Source organism: Cynocephalus volans, chromosome X (genome assembly GCF_027409185.1).
Source record: "Cynocephalus volans isolate mCynVol1 chromosome X, mCynVol1.pri, whole genome shotgun sequence".
NCBI lineage: Eukaryota > Metazoa > Chordata > Mammalia > Dermoptera > Cynocephalidae > Cynocephalus > Cynocephalus volans.
In genome coordinates, this window is record NC_084478.1 from 73452807 (window position 1) to 73472800 (window position 19994).

At 35.5% G+C, this 19994-nt stretch overlaps 1 pseudogene; it reads left to right on the forward strand.

The window, feature by feature from the left end:
* Window positions 1-9278: 9278 nt before the first annotated feature.
* Window positions 9279-13192, forward strand: LOC134368045 (S-adenosylmethionine decarboxylase proenzyme-like; annotated as a pseudogene).
* Window positions 13193-19994: the final 6802 nt, after the last annotated feature.

Sequence of the window (19994 nt, forward strand, 5' to 3'; positions counted from 1 at the left end):
GAGAGAAGGAAAGAGAGAGAGAGAGAGAGAGAGAGAGAGAGTGCTGAGACTAAGCCTTTATTAACTATAATGGTAGTAAGTAGCTAAGTGATGATGTCCTCTATTGGGCAGGAAATAAAGTACAACTGTTGAAGCTGTGGGTAAAGGGTTTGAAATAAGATTTCTACATGCCCACAAAATACTGGTATGGTAAAAGTATAATCAACCTTGGGCCATTAGCATGGTTCCATGACTCCAGGATGCCAAATCATCAAATACAAATTATCAAAAATAGTTATTACACCTTTATAATCAATCACATAAGCCAATTCCTTAAAATTCACACACACACACAGGCACATGTGCACATGCTCATGCACACATACATGGTTGGTTATGTTTTTCTGGAGACACTTGAGGAAAAAATTTGGAAGAAAGGAAGGAGAAAAGAAGAGAGTTAAGGACGAAAGGAAAGAAGGAACGCAGGAAGAAATGAAGGATGTATAACAAAATTGTATATGATTTTTACATTAATCAGGCATAATGTGTCAACACTACTCTCAGGAAGGACTGGAATATCATGAGTAAGTTGGAGGCACCTGGTACAATCCTACCTTATTGCCTTTTCTGTTCACCTTGAATCTTGGATTTCCCAGCCCTCATAATTGTGAGAAAATAAATTTTGTCTAAATTACCCAGCCTCAGGTATTTTGTTGTAGCAGCACAAAATGGACAAAGATTCCACCACCACCCCCCGCCCCACACTGGTGTAATCAATCGGTCAAGTGGTATTTTCACATAATAAATTTTCTTCTGCTCCTTTGTAATGCCTGCTTTTTGCCTCTCCCCCACTCTTTTCAGTCACCACTGATCTGCTTTCTGTGTTTCTGTGTGTATGTGTGTGTGTATATATATATATGTGTGTGTGTATAGTATAAATATACACATATATGTACATATATGTTAGCATCTTTTAGAATTTTAAATAAGTTGAATCATAGAATATACACTCATTTTTGTCTGGCGTTTTATACTAGGAGTATTCTATTATATGGAAATACCATAGTTCATTAATCCTTTCACACATTGATGGATTTGGGGGGTATTTTTTTATTTGGCTATTATAACTAAAGCTGCTGTGAATATTCATATATGTGTTTCTGTTTCTAAATAGGCTTTCACTTCTCTTGGGAAAATTCCTATAACTGGGATTTTGGATCATGTGGTAGGTGTATATTTAATATTTTAAGAAACTGAGAAGCACTTTTCCAATGTAGTTGTACCATTTTACTTTCCCACCTATAGTGCGTTTAAGTTCTGGCTACTCCACGTTCTTACCAGCACTTGATAAAATCAACATTTTTAATTTTAGCCATTCTTATAGCTATGTAGTGGTATCTCGTTTGTGCATGTCATTTAAAAATTTTTATTTTAAAAATAATTATCACACTGTATAATTAATGCTTTTTATCCTTTTGGCATAAAGTTATATACATTTTGACAAATACATAGATTAGTGTAATTATCACCAAAATCAAGATACAGAACTATTTTATAACGCCAAATAACAAATCACCACCTCAACCCTAGCTGCTGGCAACCACTGATATGTTCTCCATAAATACGATCTTGTAATTTTGAGAATGATATATAAGTGAAATCATATAGTATCTTTTGATGCATTCAATTTGTTGCATGTGTTGATAGTTTATTTAATTTAATGGATGTATCACAGTGTAGTTTTATCTATTCATCATTTGAAAATCACTGGGGATGCTTCTACATTTTGCATAAGCCTGTCATACACATTTGTGTACAGGATTTTAAGTGAACATCAGTTTTCCTTCTTTAGGCTAGATGCCCAGGAGTACGATTATTGTATTACATGATTAGGTATTGTTTCAAATCTGGAAGAAATTGCTCATCCATATTCCAGGTGACTTTAGCACTCACATTGGCAACATCTGAAAGTGCCAAATCATCCTCAGCCCTTGTAATGTGTATGTGGGGGTGTGTGTATGTGTGGTTTTATTCATCCTAAATGGTGCTTTTTGACATGTTACCTTAGTTTTTTTGCTTTTTGCATTTTTCCAAAAGCTAATGGTGTTTAACACTGTTCGTTTGCTTATTTGCCATTATTATAACCTCAATGTCTATAGCTCATTTTATAAAAAGATTGTATGTTTACTTATTGTTGAGTTTTTAAAGTTTTATACATTTTGCATACAATCCTGTTTCAGTTATGTGATTTGCAAATATTTTCTTCCAAGCTGTAGCTCGTTCTTTACTTCTTTTAATAGTGCCTTTTGGACAACAAAAGCTTTTAATCTTAAAATTTTCCAGTTTGTCACACATTTTATTTATGGATCATGATTTTGATGTCATGTTTGAGATTTCTTAGCCTAATCCTAATTTATGAAGATTTTCCCCTACACTTCATTCTAAAAGTTTTATAATTTTACAGTTTACATTTAAAACTTGGCTTCACTCTCAATTAGTATTTGTGTAATGAGTCCGACTTATGTAGAGGTTCATTCTTCTACATATGATTGTACGTTCCTACTGTATAGAAATTAGTTTGATTTATGTGTGTTGCCCTTGTATTCAAACACCTTTTAATAGGCACTTACTAGTTTTCAAAGGTTTTTGTAGATTCTTTGAGTTTTCTATGTACACAATCATGTCAATTGTGTGTAAAAATCATTTTACTTCATTCTTTCTAATCTGTGTGCATTGCCTTTTTATTTTTTTCTTGCCTTATTTTCTTGGCTCAGACTTTCAGCACAATGTTGAATAGAAGTGTTAGGAGAGGACTTCTCCTGATGTCAGGAGAAATGCATTCAGTAATTCAAAAGTAAGTATAATGTTTGCTGTAGGTGTTTTGTAAATGTGTTTTATCTGTTTGAGAAAGTTCCCTTTTATTCTTACTTTTATGAGAACTTTAATCATGATGTATTTTGTCAAATGCTTTTGTGGCATCTATTGTAATAATGCTGTAATTTTTCTTCTATAATCTTTTTATAGGGTAAATTACATTGAACAATTTCCAAATACTGAAGTAATCTTGCATTCCTGTGGATTACTTTTTTATTACTCCTTTTTAAACATTGATGGACATGATCTGCTAATATTTTCTTGACGATTTCTTTGCATCTATATTCTTTAGGGGTATTGTGATGTAGATTACTTTTTTTGGTAATGTCTTTAACTGGTTTTGGTATCAGTGGAATTTTAGTCTTATAAACTAAGTTGTAGAGTTTCGAAATATTTCTTCATCTTTAATTTTCTTTGTAAAAGTGAATACAGTTGGTGTTTCTTTAACTGCTTAGAAGGATTTTCTTATGAAATTATGTGAACATGGAGATTTTTTTTGGGGGGGGGATGTTTTGAAAACCTGGACAGACGGATAACAAGCAAAGAGACAGAAGCAGTAATCAGCAATCTCCCGACAAAGAGAAGCCTAAGACCAAATGGCTTTACAGTTGGCCCCAAATTAAATTTCTTTAGGAGTTATAGGATACTCATGTTATCTATTTGATCTTTTGGGTGTTTGAGTAGTTTTGGTCTTTAAGCAATTAGTCTGTTTTTACCTACATTGCCCAGTTTTCATTATAGGGTTTATTCATAGAATGTCATCCTAATGTCTGCTGAGTCTGTAATATCTCCACTTTTATTCTTTGTATTAATATTTGTATCTTTACACTTTTTGTTTTTGCCAGTCTTGAAGGAGGCTTATCAGTGTATTGATCTTTTCCAAAAACAAGTTTTTTTTTCTTTTGTTGCTTTTCTCTTATGTTTTCTACTACAGTGTTATTGATTTTCGCTTTTATCTTGATTATTTATCACTTTGTTTACTTTGGCTCTATTTTTCTCCCCTTTTACTTCTTTCCTGTGCAGTAATCTTAGATTACTAATATGAGATCTTCCTTATTTTCTAGCATAAGTGTATAATCCTAAAAAATCTCTAAGAATCACTTTAGCTGTGTTGCACAAATGTTTATATATTGTATCTTCATTGTTGTTCAGTTAAAAGTAGCTTTCTGTTTTCAATTGACACTTCCCTCTTGATCTAAGAATTATTTGGAAGTGTGCTCTTTAACTCCAAGTGTTAGGAAATATTTTCCTTATAACTTTCTAGCTTAATTTAACCATAGTCTGAGAACACACTTTAATTTCAAAGTATGCATCTGACAAGGGGTTAACATCCAGAACATATTAAGGAAACCAAACAACTCAATAGCAGAAAAATAAATCCATGAACATATGCCTTTCCGTATTTTATGTCCTCTTAAAATTTTTAATCAGTTTTGTTGTTCTGATAGTAGAGATCTTTTACCTCCTTGCTTAAATTTTTTCCTGAGTATTCTTTTCTTTTTCTTTTTTTTTTTTGGTAGCTATTGCAAATTAAATGACTCGCATTCTTGATTTGCTGGGGTGTAGAAATGCTACTGATTTTTGTATGTTGATTTTATAGCCTGCAACTTCATTGAATTCGTCTATCAGTTCTAAAGTTTTCTTAGTGGTATCTTTAGGTTCTTCTATATGTACGATCATGCCATCTGCAAACAGGAGCAATCTGACTTTCTCTTTTCCAGTGTGAGTGCCTTTATTTCTTTCTCTTGCCTTATAGCTCTGACTAGAACTTCCAGTACTAAGTTAAATAAGAGTGGTGAAAGTGGAAATCCTTATCCTTTCTTATTTGTAGAGGAAAAGCTTTCAACTTTTCCCCATTCAGTATAATGTTAGCTGTGGGTTTTTATTCTGCAGACTTTATTGTGTTGAGATAGTTGGCTTCCATACTTAATTTGTTGAGGCTTTTTATCATGAAGGAATGTTTAATTATACCAAAAGCTTTTTCTGCATCATATGGTATTTGTCCTTCATTTTGTTGATGTGGTGTACCGCAATGTTATTTGTGTATGTTGAAACATCCTTGCATTGCTAGTATAAATCCAGCTTGATCATGTTCTATGATCTCTTTGATGTGCTGTTGAATTAAATTTGCTAGTATCCTGTGGAGAGTTTTTGCATCTATGTTGATCAAGGATATTGGCTTGTAGTTCTTTTTCTTTTTTTGTTTTTGTCCTTGTCTGATTTTGGTGTTGGGGGTTGCTAGACTTAGAAAATGAGTTTGTTAGAATTTTCTCTACTTTAACTTTTTGGAGTAGTTTTAGAATAATTTTTGTTAATTATTTTTCAAAAGTTTGAGAAGTCAGTATTGAAGCCATCTGGTTCTGAGCTTTTCTTTGCTGGGAGAACAATGATTACTGATTTAATCTTTTTACCCATTATTGAGCTCTTCAGGGTTTTCTAAATTATTTTTTCATGGTTCAGTCTTCATAGGTTGTATGTGTCCAGAAATTTACACATGTTTTTCTTGGTTTTTCAATTGGTTGTCAAATAGTTCATGATAGACCCTAATGATTCTTTGTATGTCTGTGGTGTCAATTGTAATGACTTTTCTACTTCTGATTTTCTTGATTTGAGTCTTCTCTCACTTTTTTCTAGTTAGTCTAGATAATGGTTTGTGGAAGAATTAGTATTGTCAAAATGACCATAGGAGCCAAAGCAATCTACGGATTTAATGCAGTTCTTATCAAAATACCAATGACATTCTTTAATAAAATAGAAAAAAAAAATCCTAAAATTTATGTAGAACCAAAATAATTCTGAGCACAAATAACAAAACCAAAGGCTACTTGTCTTTAAATATAATACAAAGATACAGTAATCAAAACATCATGGTTCTGGCATAAGAACAAACATGTAGACCAGTGGAACAGAATAAGAAACAGAGAAATAAATTCACATATCTACAGTCAACATATATTTGACAAAGACACCAAGAGCATATGTAGAAACAAGGACAGACTCTTCAATAAATGGTGCTGGAAAACCTGGATATCTATATGCAGAAGAAATAAAGTAGACCCCTATCTCTCACCATGTACAAAAATCAATACAAAATAGATTAAAAGCCTAAATGTAAGAAGTAAAACTATAAACATACTAAATGAAAAGATAGTGGAAACATTCCAGGATATTAGTCTGGGCCACAATTTTGTGGAGAAGCCTTCTAAAGCAGAGGCAATTGAAGCAAAATCAGACAGATAGGATTACATCAAACAAATAAGTTTCTGCAAAGCAAAAGGAACAACAGAGTAAAGAGGAAACCAGCAGAATGAAAGAAAATATTTGCAAACTATTCCTCTGACAATGGATTAATATCCAGTACATACAAAGAACTGAAACAATTCAACAAGAAAAAGAAAAATAATAATAATTCAATTAAAAATGGGCAAATGACCTGAATAGACATTTCTCAAAAGAAAACATGCAAATGGCCAATAGGTATATGAAAAAAATGATGAACATCACTGATCATTGGAAAAATGTTAGTCAAAATCACAATGAGTTATCATCTTAACCCAATTAGAATGACTACTATCAAAAAGACAAAAAAAAAAAAAAATGCTGCGAAGGATGCAGAAGAAAAAATGATTATACAGTTGGTGGAAAGTAGATTAAGTACAGCCATTATGGAAAACAGTATGGAGGTTCTCAAAAAGCTAAAAATAGATATGATAGATTCTCACTGCTGAGAATACATCCAAAGGAAAGGAAATTATCATACCAAGGTGATATCTGCAATCCTATGTTTATTGTAGCCCTATTCACACTAGCTAAGATATGCAATCAACGCAGACGTCAATCAACTCATGAAAGGATAAAGAAAAGGTGGTACATTGATGTGGTGGAGTACTACTTAGTCATGAAAAATAATGCAACCGTGGTGTTTGCAGCAATGTAGATGAGCCTATAAGACATTATGTTAAGTAAAATATGTCAGCCACAGTAAGATAAATGTTGCATGATCTCGCTCATATGTGGAGCTAACAAAAATAAGTTGAACTTTTACAAGTAGAAGGTAGGACGGTGGTTAGTGGAGCCTGGGAAGGGGAGGAAGCAGGGGGATTAGAAAGAGGGTGGTGAATGGATACAAAATTACAGCAAGTTAGGAAAAATAACTTCTAGCAGTGTAGAGTTGTGCTAGGCATTTATCATTAACAATAATTGACTGTATGTTCTTAAATGGCAGTGAGGAACTCAGATGTCCTCGTCACAAGGCTATTGTACATTTCTGCAATTTTGAATGTGCTAATTACTCTGATTTGATCATCACATATTGTATGCACGTATTGAAATATAACTCTGTACCCCAGAAATATGTATAATCAGTACGTGTCAATTAAAAAAATAAATAAATTTTTTAAATGCCAAACAATCCAATTAAAAATGGGCAAAAGATCTGAAAGGAGATTTTTTGAAAGAAGACATACAAAAGGCCAAAAGATATATAAAAAATGCTCATCATCACTAATCATCAGGGAAATGCAAATCAAAACCTCAATGAGATATCATCCCACCCCAGCAAGAATGACTCCTATTAAGAAGACAAAAAATAAATGCTGATGAGGATGTGCAGAAAGGAGAACTCTTATACACTGTTCATGGGAATGTAAAACAATTTTTTAAAAAATTTGGTAAGGCTGTCTTATGAACTAAGATATGTTCTATCACACTGAACATTTCATGAGCTTTTGGCAATAATTTGCATTCTGATTTCCTTTACTAAATTCTTCTATAAATGCCAATATTATCCGTTTGATTGATGGCATTGCTCAGTTCTACATAATTGCTAATTTTCTATTCTATCTATTACCTTTAATTATGGATTTTACTATTTTTCTTGTAGCCCCATAAATTTTTGCTTCTAGTATATTGAAACTCTCATGTTAAGTACAGAATTATGTTTAGAAGTTAATGTCCTCTTGATGAACATATGAAAAGTTATCAATATCTTTACTTATTAGGGGTATTAGATGAAAGTCACTGTGAGAAACCTTTTTATAACTACTTGTATGGCTACGATAAAAAAAAAAGTACAGCAACTAATACTGCTAAGGGTGTAGAGAAATTGAACCCACACCTATTGTAGGTGTGGTTGCAATAAAATGCAGCCACTTGAAAAAAAATCTTTGGCAGTTCTCCAAAGTGGTAAACATTGTAAGCAGAGAATATAAAAACAATAGAGAAAATAAACGAAACTGAGACCTTGTCCTTCAAAAAGATCAACAAAATTATGAAACCATTAGTAAGATATGTAAAGAAAAAAGAGAAAATGATCAGATAATTAAAATCCAACACATGAAATTTCGGGAGACACATTTGACTCATAGCAGTTGGCAACATTAGTTAACACTCACTTTACTTTTTCTAATGAGAAGCAAGAGACTGAAATGTGTTTGCCTCTATTTCCAACAGACTCACGTTCAACTTTTACTCCTCCGAGCATTTTTTAAATTTGAGAAAATTTAATTATCGTTTTAGTTAATATAAGATTATAGCCACACATAAAAAAGTATCTTAACTTTAGTAGCAGGGATGAAACAACGCACAGCTGCAAGAGTTGTTTCATTTTAAAGACACATAGCAACACCCTCTTGCTAAAAGCCCTGGTTCCCCAGTTGAAGCTTACTAGGTATTACAATTGGTTTGACTCAGTTTAAAGCTTCTGTTATTTTTGTAAGGATTTTATGAAGCCTTCTCACCCATGGTACGCACACCAGGATTTTCAGGGAAAAAAAAAAAAGTCTTTCTCAGTGCAATTTTCCTTAATGGAGCAGCATATTATTTGGGACGTATTAATTCTTTTTTTATATAAAGAAATAAAATTTACTTATTACAGTTTTGGGGGCTGTGAAATTCAAGGTCCAAGTAACACATCTAGTGAGGGCCTTTTTCTTGATGGCGACTCTCTACAGCAACTCAGGGTATCACATGGTGAGAGAATGGGATGTGAAAGATAGTTAACCTCCTCACTTGCTTTCCTTTTAAAGCCATCGGAGCCACAGCCATGAATGGATTAATTCATTCATAGGGACACGGTCCTCACAATCTAATCACCACTTAAAGTCCCTACCTTTCAATTACCATAATAGGATCTCCCATCCTCCTAACACTGTTACCATGCAGATTAAGTTTCCAATACAAAAACTTTGTAGGACTCATTTAACCCATAGCACTTGACCATGTTGGGACATCCTCATTTCAGTTGTCTTTCCTCTTTCCTTTTCCTTCTCTTCTTCCGACTCCTTCCCCTCTCCTCCTTTCTTGCTTTTTGGGTCAAGTTTGTTGAGGTATAACTTACGTAAAGTAAAATCCATCTTTTTTAGTAAATAGCTCTATGAGTTTTGTTAAACCCATGGACATATTAATTCTGCCTGTTGGTATTGTATACTCTGGATTTCCCAGAGTCAAGTAATCAGTCAGCAAGATCAAACCCTGGAAATTCTCATGAGTGAGGTTGACTTGGTAGTTATGAACCAGTTGTACATGAAATATCGTGACTGCAATGGATGACTCTTGTGATAGCAGAGTTTTTGACCTTATATCAGATTCTGCCATTGATGACATACAGTTCAATCTTTGTATTCATCTGATGCATGAAATGAAATCAGAGTAAGTTTATTAGATGACTCACAATCACTCCAGAACTACCATTTTCTTATGGTAGCTTTGAAACAAATTTCAGTAAGAACCCTGATGACGAACTGATCAGAAAAGTTGTCGGAGTCTTCAAGCCAAGAACATTTGTGACCATCCTGTTTGTACATAAGTGTTCCAAATATTACATGGTGCTTTCTTCATCCCAGAAAATTAAAGGTAAAACCTTTAAGATCTTGATTACCAAAGTGGTATGTTCAAGGATTACAATTTTGTTTTCACGACTTTTGTTGAGGCAGAAACAACATCAGTGTTGATCAAGAAAAATGATGAAAAATTGCAGAAAGAGAACACACACACAAGAAGAAAAAAAATGGTGGCTGCTTTCAAGATATTCATACTGGGGACCATGCTTTTTATTACCACCACCTTGTAGTTGCAGAAAGCCCTACATGTAATCATAGTGTAATCATTTTGAATTACATGCATTATTATTTCAAGGAATTTGATATCTTGCATGAATGCTCTCTTCTGTGTTTAGGTATATCCTATGAAATTCTGACTGTGAAATTGATGTGTGTGTGTAAAAAAATCCTTTACTGTGTGAAACTTTACAGCACTTCTAAAAACAATTCAATTTGGTTTAGGTACACTGTAACATTTCTCCAGGTATAGTTTAAAATTTACTACAGACAAAGCTTTTGTCCTTGTTAGATGTTGAGCTCAGCCTAACCACACGGGATTGTTCTGTTACATTGCTGCCAGAAGTTTGTATCCAGTTCCCCCCACTTTTTAGAATATATTCTCTACTTATATTGTTGAAACCAATTTCTACTTCATACAGATTTTTTTTTTCAAGAGCAAGTAATGTTTTCCTTCTACAAAAATATTTTTAAGAAACCCATCAAACAAAAAGCTTCCACTGTGGGAAGGACACTGTTAAGTAAATGAAAAGAAAAGCCACCAACTGAAAGATAACTTCAAAACACATCTGATAAGGGACTTGTATCAAAAAATATACAGAAAGCTCTTAAAACCCAACAATAAAAAAGCAAATATCCTGACTTAAAAATAGCCAAAATATCAGAATACACACCTCATCAAGGAAGACAGAGAGAGATGACAAATATGCATTTAGTAATCTTCATATCAATCAGCATATCTTGTTATTAAGGAAATAAAAATAAAAAAATGACATATAACTACATACAGGGTAGAATGGCTTGACTTACACAGTCACACACACACACACACACACACACACACACACACACAAATGATGAGTGGATAATGCTGCAATAAACCTGTTGTGCACACCGGAAATCTCTTGACACTTCTTATAAGTCATCATAAAGTATTTTCCAGCATGAAGAAATGAGTTAATGAATGGAACTAACTGTGATATAGGTGTGTGCTTAACAACAGCACAAGATAGATATCACACATAAAATTATATGGGTGAATTCTTGGATGTGTTTAGTTGGTTAGAAGATCCATATAGATAAAGAGTAACAAGGAGGATTTACCTTACATTTTTGAATGATAGGGCCCAGCTGAGATCTAGGTTATGACTGAGGACGTCTTTGGACGCCCTAATAGCAAAACTATTCTAATAAAATGTAAGTTTTTGTGTTTGGAGCTAAAATAAAAGCTACAGAATCACTGGATTTATGGCAGGAGGAGAAAAGCACATTGGAAGGGATGTTTAGGGGTAACATTAATTAAGTAATGTAATTAATGTAGTTAGGAGAAAGAAAAGGTATTTTGCAGTTTTGGAGATATATGCAGCAAAAGATTATTTAGAATTACATCAAGACCCTAAGACTAATAAGAGCAGAATTTCAAAAGCCTTCTATTGTAAGGAACCAGGCATCTGAAGGCCTGTATTAAACTGGACCAATTAAGAAACCAATGTTCCTGAAGCTGCTGTCATTCCCTGACCACATGAGGATACCACAAAAACATTTACCACATTGAGGTACCAGGACAAGGGCATGGGTGGGAGCAAATTTCTAGCTAATGCTACATGTTCTGAGGACCTCTGAAAAAAGACTAAATGAAACAGAAGTTAGCACACATGGAGAGTTAAGAATAGAAATGATCATTGGACATCCAGAATGTTTTTGATATGGGTAAAATCACATCAAGTTGTTGATTCTGTGGAGTTATATATGAAGAAGTCAAATACGCACTAAAGTTTCTTGTGCTCAACTTGATGACAGTATGTGACTACTGGCCAGGGACAGTACATAAGTGAAACGATAATGAAAATTAAAGCGTGGAATACAGGTAGCTCCCACCTCACTAGGCCCAATTTAACATAAAACTACCTAGACTGTAGAAGTGTTTATTAAGTGTGTGCCTTGACACTGAATTCATAAAGTTCATAAAATTTTGCTGCCCAAACTTTTCATAGCAGTCTTAGAAGGTAAATGGTAGTAGGGTGCTCATATGTATCCTTGATGTGAACCTCTCCCATTATAAAGTGAGTTTATTGTAATATAGAACAGTGTCTAGAAACTGTAGTGAAGATAATTCTCAAGAAAGAGTGACACCAAGGGTGTTGGAATTGTAGGGCTGGAGGATGCTTTTCTTTGGTCATCTATTCTGTGAAAGCCAGATTTACTGACTTAATTTAAAGCCTACTATTAAATCTCAAACTTCAGAATTTCTCAGTTTCAAATGTGTTAAAACTTATTAAAGTTAGTGATAGCATATGGAATATTATCTTTTTTGGAGTCTGATGATATCAATGGGTTAGGGGTAGAATTAGATATTCTGGAAGTGACCATGCCTCTATTGAAAACCTTGCCCCGTACATCAGAAACCTTCTTTTCCATTCTGGTCCATCACTAAAATAAGTTTCCTCTTTTAAAGCAATCCCACTAGACTAATGGGATTTTAATGCCCAGGGGCTGTGTAGATGAGGACACAGCCCAAGGGTATTCAAAAGACCACACACACCCTAAAGAGAAATCTAAAGATTAAACGTATAAAATGTATAGTCTAAAAATCTATCCAGGGAACTGTCTTTGACACAGTGTCAGTTCTTAGGAAGACAAGTGATGGATTCCCACATAATATAAACTAAAAGAATCCTCAGGGGAATGTATAAGCTACACTTAATTTCACCTGGGAAGATATAGGGAACATGCTGAGTACTGGCATGCATTCTGAACATGTTAGCATTGTCTAGGAATGTTGTCAGCAGTTTTCCTTGATTTGATTGTTCAACAGTAGGTTAAATAAGCCAGTTACCTAAACCAGTTCCTTTTCATTAGCCAGCCTAGGTGGAGGAAGGAGCTCTACTGTCTCAAAGGAACTGCTGAATCCGGCCCCCAACCCTCGTTTGACTGTACAGGTAGTTCATTGCACGCATTATTTTCCTACTGACTTTGTGATAGCTGTACGTCACCTTCTTTATTTATACTCTTGGTTGGTTCGCTTGATGTGTCCAGGCTTCACGGAGTTTTCTGCCTCTCAGAATGTTCTTTTATTTTCATTTTTTTCCTTTTTTAAAATTTATTAAGACTATTCCTGAGATACAAAGCTAACTGTCACCCCTCCTGCCCATGATGTGAGGGCCAGATTCATACTGGGAGCATACCCATTACCAGAAATTACTATTGTATCCCTTGTCCCCTCCCAATTATCCCACAACCTCCCTCCCCTCCCCCTCTCCCCCCAGTCCACTTTGCTGCCCTAAGAATATTCCCTCCCTCTGTTGGATCACAGCACTACTGTGGTCTTTCTTTCCTGCCTTCCTTTCTCTCTTAGCTCCCACATATGAGTGAGCTCATGCAGTATTTATCCCTCTGTGCTTTGCTTGTTTCACTCAACATAAGTTTCTCCAGGGTCATCCATGTTGTTGCAAATGGGAATATTTCATTCTTTTTTATGGCAGAGTAGTATTCCATAGTGTATATATACCACGGTTTCCTTATCATCCATAGATGGACATTTTGGTTGTTTCCATATCTTGGCTATTGTAAACAGAGCTGCAATAAACATGGGAGTGCACCTGTATCTCTTCGACATGATGATTTCCATTCCTCTGGATATATACCCAGAAGAGGGATTGCTGGATCATATGGAAGATCTATCTGTACTTGTTTGAGAAATGTCCATATTGTTTTCCACAGTGGTTGTACTAAATTACAGTCCCACCAACAGTGCAGTAGTGCTCCCTTCTCTCCACACCCTCGCCAGCATTTGTTATTCACCATCTTTTTGATTATAGCCAGTCTAACTGCAGTGAGGTGGTATCTCAATATGGTTTTATTTGCATTTCCCTGATGACTAGTGATGTTGAGCATTTTTTCATGTATCTATTGTCCATTTGTATTTCTTCCTTGCCCATTTTTTAATTGGGTCATTTGGTTTTTTTCTGTACAATTGTTTGAGTTCTATGTATATTCTGGATATTAATCCCTTGTTGGATGCATAGTTAGCAAAAATTTTGTCCTGCTCTGTAGTTTGTCATTTCACTCTGTTGATTGCTTCCTTTGCTGTGCAGAAACTTTTTAGTTTGTTATAGTCCCATCTGTTTAGTTTTTTCTTTTGCTGCTTGTGCTTTCAGACTCATGTTCACAAAGCCTGTGCCCTGTCCTAACTGCTGAAGTTTTCACCTATATTTTTCCTTAGTAATTTTAAAGTTTTGGGTCTTATACCTTGGTCTTTAGTCCATTTTGAGTTGATTTTAGTGTATGGTGACAGATGCATATCTAGTTTCATTCTTCTGCATATGGATATCCAGTTTTCCCAGCACCACTTGTTGAAGAGGCAATCTTTTCCCCAGTGTAGATTTTTGTTGCCTTTGTCCAATATCAGAGGGCTATAAGCCTGAAGAGTGATTTCTGAGTTCTCTATTCTACTCTACTGGTCTGAATGTCTATTTTTATACAAGTACCATGGTGCTTTGGTTGCAACAGCTTTGTAGTATAATTTGAGGTCAGGCAGAGTTATGCCTCCGGCTTTGTTTTGCTCAGGATTGCTTTGGCTATTTGGGATCTTTTGTTTTTCTGTATGAAAGGTAAGATTGTTTTTTTCAGTTTCTGTGAAGAATGTCATTGCTAATTTGATGGGGATTGCATTGAATCTGTAGATCACTTTGGGTAGTATAGACATTTTCACAATGTTAATTCTTCCAATCCAAGAGCATGGAATATATTTCCATCTCTTTGCTTCTTCTTTAATTTCTTTCAGAAATGGTTTGTAATACTCATTGTAGATGTCTTTCACCTCCTTGGTTAAATTGATCCCTAGGTATCGTATTTTTTTGGTGACAATTGTAAATGGGCTTACTTTCTTTATTTCCCTTTCTGTTAAGTCATTACTTGAGTATATAAATGCTACTCATTTGGGGGCATTTGTTTTGTGTCCTGCAACATTACTGAAGTTATTAACCAGCTCTAGGAGTTTTTTGATAGAGTCTTTAGGTTTTTCCATATACAGTATCATGTCATCTGCAAATGAGAAAGTTTGACTTCATATTTTGCATTCTGGATTCCCATTTTTTCTTTCTCTTGCCTAATTTTTCTGGCTTGTACTTCTAGTACTATGTTAAATAGAAGTGGTGAGAATGGACATCCTTGTCTTGTTCCTGTCCTTAAGGGAAGGCCTTCAATTTTTCCCCATTCAGAATGATACTGGCAGTGGGCTTGTCATAAATAGCTTTTATTGTGTTGAGATATTTTCTTTCTATACCTAATTTGTTGGGAGTCTTTATCATGAAAGGATGTTGAATTTTCTCAAATGCTTTTTCAGCATCTATTGAGGTAATCATATGGTCTTTGTCCTTGAGTTTATTGATGTGATGTATCACGTTTATTGACTTTTGTATGTTAAACCATCCTTGCATCCCTGGGATGAATCCCACTTGATCATAATGTATAATTTTTAAAAATATATTCTGATTGCTAATATTTTGTTGAGGATTTTAGCATCTAGGTTCATCAAGGATATTGGCCTGTATTTTTCTTTTTTGTTGTGCTTTTATCTGGTTTTGGTATCAGAGTTATGTTGGCCTCATAGAATGAGTTTGGGGAGCAGCGTCTGTTTCAATTGTTTGGATTAGTTTGGGGAGAATTGGTATTAACTCCTTTTTTAAAGTTTGATAGAATTCAGGTGTAAAGCCGTCCAGACCCAGACTTTTTTTGTTGGAAGATTGCTAATTACCGCTTCAATCTCCTTGCTTGTTATTGGTCTGTTCAGGTTTTCTATCTCTTCTTAGTTCACTCTTCGTAGTTTACATGTGTCCAGAAACTTATCCATATCTTCCAGATTTTCATATTTGTTGTCATACAGTTGTTTATCATAGTCTCTAGTGATTCTTTCTAATTCTGTGGTATCAGTTGTTATATCTCCCTTTTCTTTTCTGATTTTTGTTATTTGGTTCGTCTCTCTTCTTTTTTAGGTTAACCTAGCTAATCACGTGTCTATTTTATTTATCTTCTCAAAAAACAAACTTTTAGTTTTGTTGATCTTTTCTATTGTTTTGTGGGTCCCTATATCATTTAGTTTTGCCCTGATCTTAATTATTTCTTCCCATCTACTATGTTTAGGTTTGGATTGTTATTGTTTTTCAGGTTTTTTGAGGTGTAGTGACAGGTTGTTTTTTTGAAGCCTTTCTGTTCTTTTGATGTAAGCATTTATGGCGATAAATTTGCCTCTTAGTACTGCTTTTGCAGTATCCCACAGGTTTTGGTATGATGTATCTTTATTTTCATTAGTTTCTAGAAATTTTTTGATTACCTGTTTAATTTCTTCTTGGACCCAAAGGTAATTAAGGAGCCTATTATTTAGTTTCCATGTATTTGTATAGCTTCCAGCATCTTGCTTATTGTTCATTTCCAGTTTTAGTCCATTGCAATCTGAAAAGATAGTTGGAATGATTTCAATTTTTAAAAATTTGATGAGACTAGATTTGTGACCTAATATGTGGTCTGTCCTGGAGAATGTACCATGAGCTGATGAGAAGAAAGTGCATTCTTTAGCTGTTGAGAGAAATGTTCTGTATATACCTACCAAGTCCAGTTGGTCTAGGGTCTAGATTAAATCCTGTGTCTCTTTGTTAACTTTTTGCCTGGAAGACCTGTCCCATACTGAGAGAGGGGTGTTCAGATCACCCACTATTAATATATTAGGCCCTATCTCTTCCTTTAGGTCTAAGAATGTTTGCTTAATATATCTGGGTGCTCCAGTATTGGGTACATGCATGGTTATGATCACTATGTCTTCTAGCTGGATAGTTCCCTTTTCATCATATAGTGGCCTTCTTTTTCTTTTTTTATGGTTTTTGGTTTAAAGTCTATTTTGTCTGATATAAGAATAGCTACTCCTGCTCATTTTTGGTTTCCATGTGCATGGTATATCTTTTGCCATCCCTTCACTTTTAGTCTAGGTGTGTCTCTACAAGTGAGGTTTGTCTCTCCTTTTTTTAAAATTTCATTTTATTTTATCAGTATACAATGTGGTTGATTATTGTGGCCCATTGCCGAAACCTCCCTCCCTCCTCCCTCTCACCCCTCCCTCGCAAGCACCTCATATCTGTTTGTTTGTCATAACAACTTCAAGGAATTGTGATTGTTGTGTCTTCTTCCCTCCTCTGCCCCAAGTTTATTTGTGTTTATTTATTTATTTTTAGCTCCCACAAATAAGTGAGAACACGTGATATTTCTCTTTCTGTGCCTGACTCGTTTCACTTAGTATAATTTTCTCTAGGTCCACCCATGTCATTGAAAATGGCAGTATTTCTTTCTTTTTTATAGCAGAGTAGTGTTCCATTGTGTAGATATACCACATTTTCCGTATTCACTCATCTGATGATGGACATATGGGCTGGTTACAACTCTTAGCTATTGCAAATAGTGCTGCAATGAACATTGGAGAACAGGTGGTTCTTTTTCAGGTACCAAACCCCATACTCCCTTGAGAATTTCTTGTAAGTTTTGTCAGGTGGTAGTGAACTCCCACAGTTTTTGTTTGTCTGAGAAATATACTATACTATTTGCCCTTCATTTCGGAAGGATAGCCTTGTAGGGTAGAGTACTCTTGGTTGGCAATCTCTGTCTTTTAGGATTTTGAATATATCATCCCATTCCTTTCTGGCTTTTAGGGTTTGTGATGAAAAGTCTGATGTTTGTTAGTCTGATTGGGGCTTCCTTACAGGTGACTTGATGCTTCTCTCTTGCAGCTTTTAAGATTCTCTCTTTGTCTTTGTGTTTTGCTAATTTCACTATAACATGTCCTGGAGAATACCTTTTTAGGGTTGAATATATTTGGGGATCTTTGAGCTTCCTGAATCTGAAGATATGTGTCGTTTCCTATACTTGGGAAGTTTTCTGCCACTATTTTGTTGAATATGTTTTCAATGCAATCTCCTTCTTCCTCCCCTTCTGGAATACCCATGACTTGGATATTTGAGTGGTTAAGGTTGTCTGATATCTCTCTTAGATTTTCTTCAATATTTTAAATTATTTTTCTTTTCTTTTTTGTCTGCCTGTGTTATTTCAAACAGCCCATCTTCAAGGTCAGAAGTTCTCTCTTCTGCTTCTGCAAGCCTGCTGGTTAAATTCTCTGTTGTGTTTTTTATTTCATTGAATGAATTCTTCAGCTTGGCAAGCTCTGCTACATTCTTTTTCAGGGCATTGATTTCCTTGTACATTTCTTCTTTCAGGTCCTATAAACTTTTCCCCATTTCATTTTGTTGTCTAGCTGTGTTTTCTTGTGTCTCATTTAGTTTCCTTAGAATTAGCACTCGAAATTCCTTGTCAGACATTTCAAGGCTTCTTGTTCTATAGGATTAAGAGCTTGTGAGTTATTACCCTTTGGTGTTGTACTTTCTCGATTTTTCATATTTCTGGTATCTTTCCTTTCGTGCAAGGGATTTCACAGTCCACTGTTTTGACACTATTTTCTGGCTAGGATCCTGCCGGGACTGCCAATTTGGCATGCTGCCTCAGTGCCTGTGGGCAGAAGGTTTGGGCCCCTCTGGTTGGTGCCCACTTGCCTGGGCTGGGGGGGGGTGTCTGGTGGTTGCAAAGCCTACCTGCTCAGTCGTGCTGGTGCCTTGGGGCACGTGGTTGCATGGGTCTTGAGCCTTTCTGGGGGGTGCATCTCAGGTCAGCGCCCACTCACTCAGGCTGTGGATGGGGTCCAGCAGTAGGGAGGACAACCTGCTTGGTCATGCTGGCCCCTTGGGGCCTGTGGTCCCTGTGGGTCTCGGGTCTGTCCAGGGGGTGCCTCTCTGGTTGACGTGCACTACCCCGGGCTGGGGATGGGGACTGGTGGCAACAAGGCCTACCTGTTCAGCTGCTCTGGATCCTTGGGGTTTGTGGTCACCACAGATCTTGGGCCTCTCCAGGAGGTACCTCTCTGGTCCACACGTACTTGCCTAGGCTGGGGATATGAACCAGCAGTGAGCTGTGTCTCTGGAAGCTAGTATATACTTGGGTCTAGCTTTTTAATCCAGTCAGTCAGTCTGTGTCTTTTGAATGAGGAGTCTAGTCCATTCACATTTAGAGTAGCTATTGACAAGTGCTCCTTAATTCCTGTCATTTAATTGCTTCTTCTTTAGATGGTTTAAATATCTTTTGATCATTATTTCCGATATTATTTCTCTTGTTCAATGTGAGTTGGGAATTTAAGGCAGAATGATTTAGCTTCTTTCTCTTTCTTGCTGGTATTTTTGTTTTAACTGTGGGTTTTACTATTGCTTGTGTATTCATGATGATGGTCACCATTATTCAGATTCCAAATGAATGACTTCCTTGAGAATTTCTTACAGGACTGGTCGTGTGGTGAACTCCCACAACTTTTGTTTGTCTGCAAAATACACTATTTCTCCCTCACTTCTGAAGGAGAGCCTTGCTTGGTAAAGAATTCTTGGCTGGCATTTTTTTTCTTTTAGTATTTTGAATATATCATTCTACTTTCTTTAAGCCTATAGGGTTTCTGTTGAGAAGTCTGCTGTTAGTTTGAGGGGGGTTCCCCTAAAAGTGACCTGATGTTTTTCTCTTGTTGCTTATAGAATTTTCTCTTTGTCTTTGAGCTTTGCCAATTTAACTGTAATATGTCTTGGGGAGGATCTTTTTGGGTTGAATCTGTTTTGGGGCTTTTGAGCTTCCTGGAGCTGAAAGTCTGTATCCCAACCTATACCTGGGATGTTTTCTGTTACTATTTCCTTGAGTAGGTTTTCAATATCTTTTTCTTTCTCCTCCCCTTCAGGAATACCCACAATTCTGATTTTAGAGTGCTTGAAGTTGTCTGCTATCTCTCTTAGATTTTCCTCATTATTTTAAATTCTTTTTTCTTTTTTTTGGTTCTGCCTGAGTTATTTCCAAAAGACCATCTTCAAGCTCTGAAATTCTTCTGCTTGCTCTACCTTCCTGCTCAAGCTCTCAGTTGTGTTTTGTATTTCATTAAGTGAGTCTTTCATTTCTAGAATTTCTGCTACACTCTTTTTTAAGGTATTAGTCTCTTTGTAGATTTCCTCCTTCATATTCTGG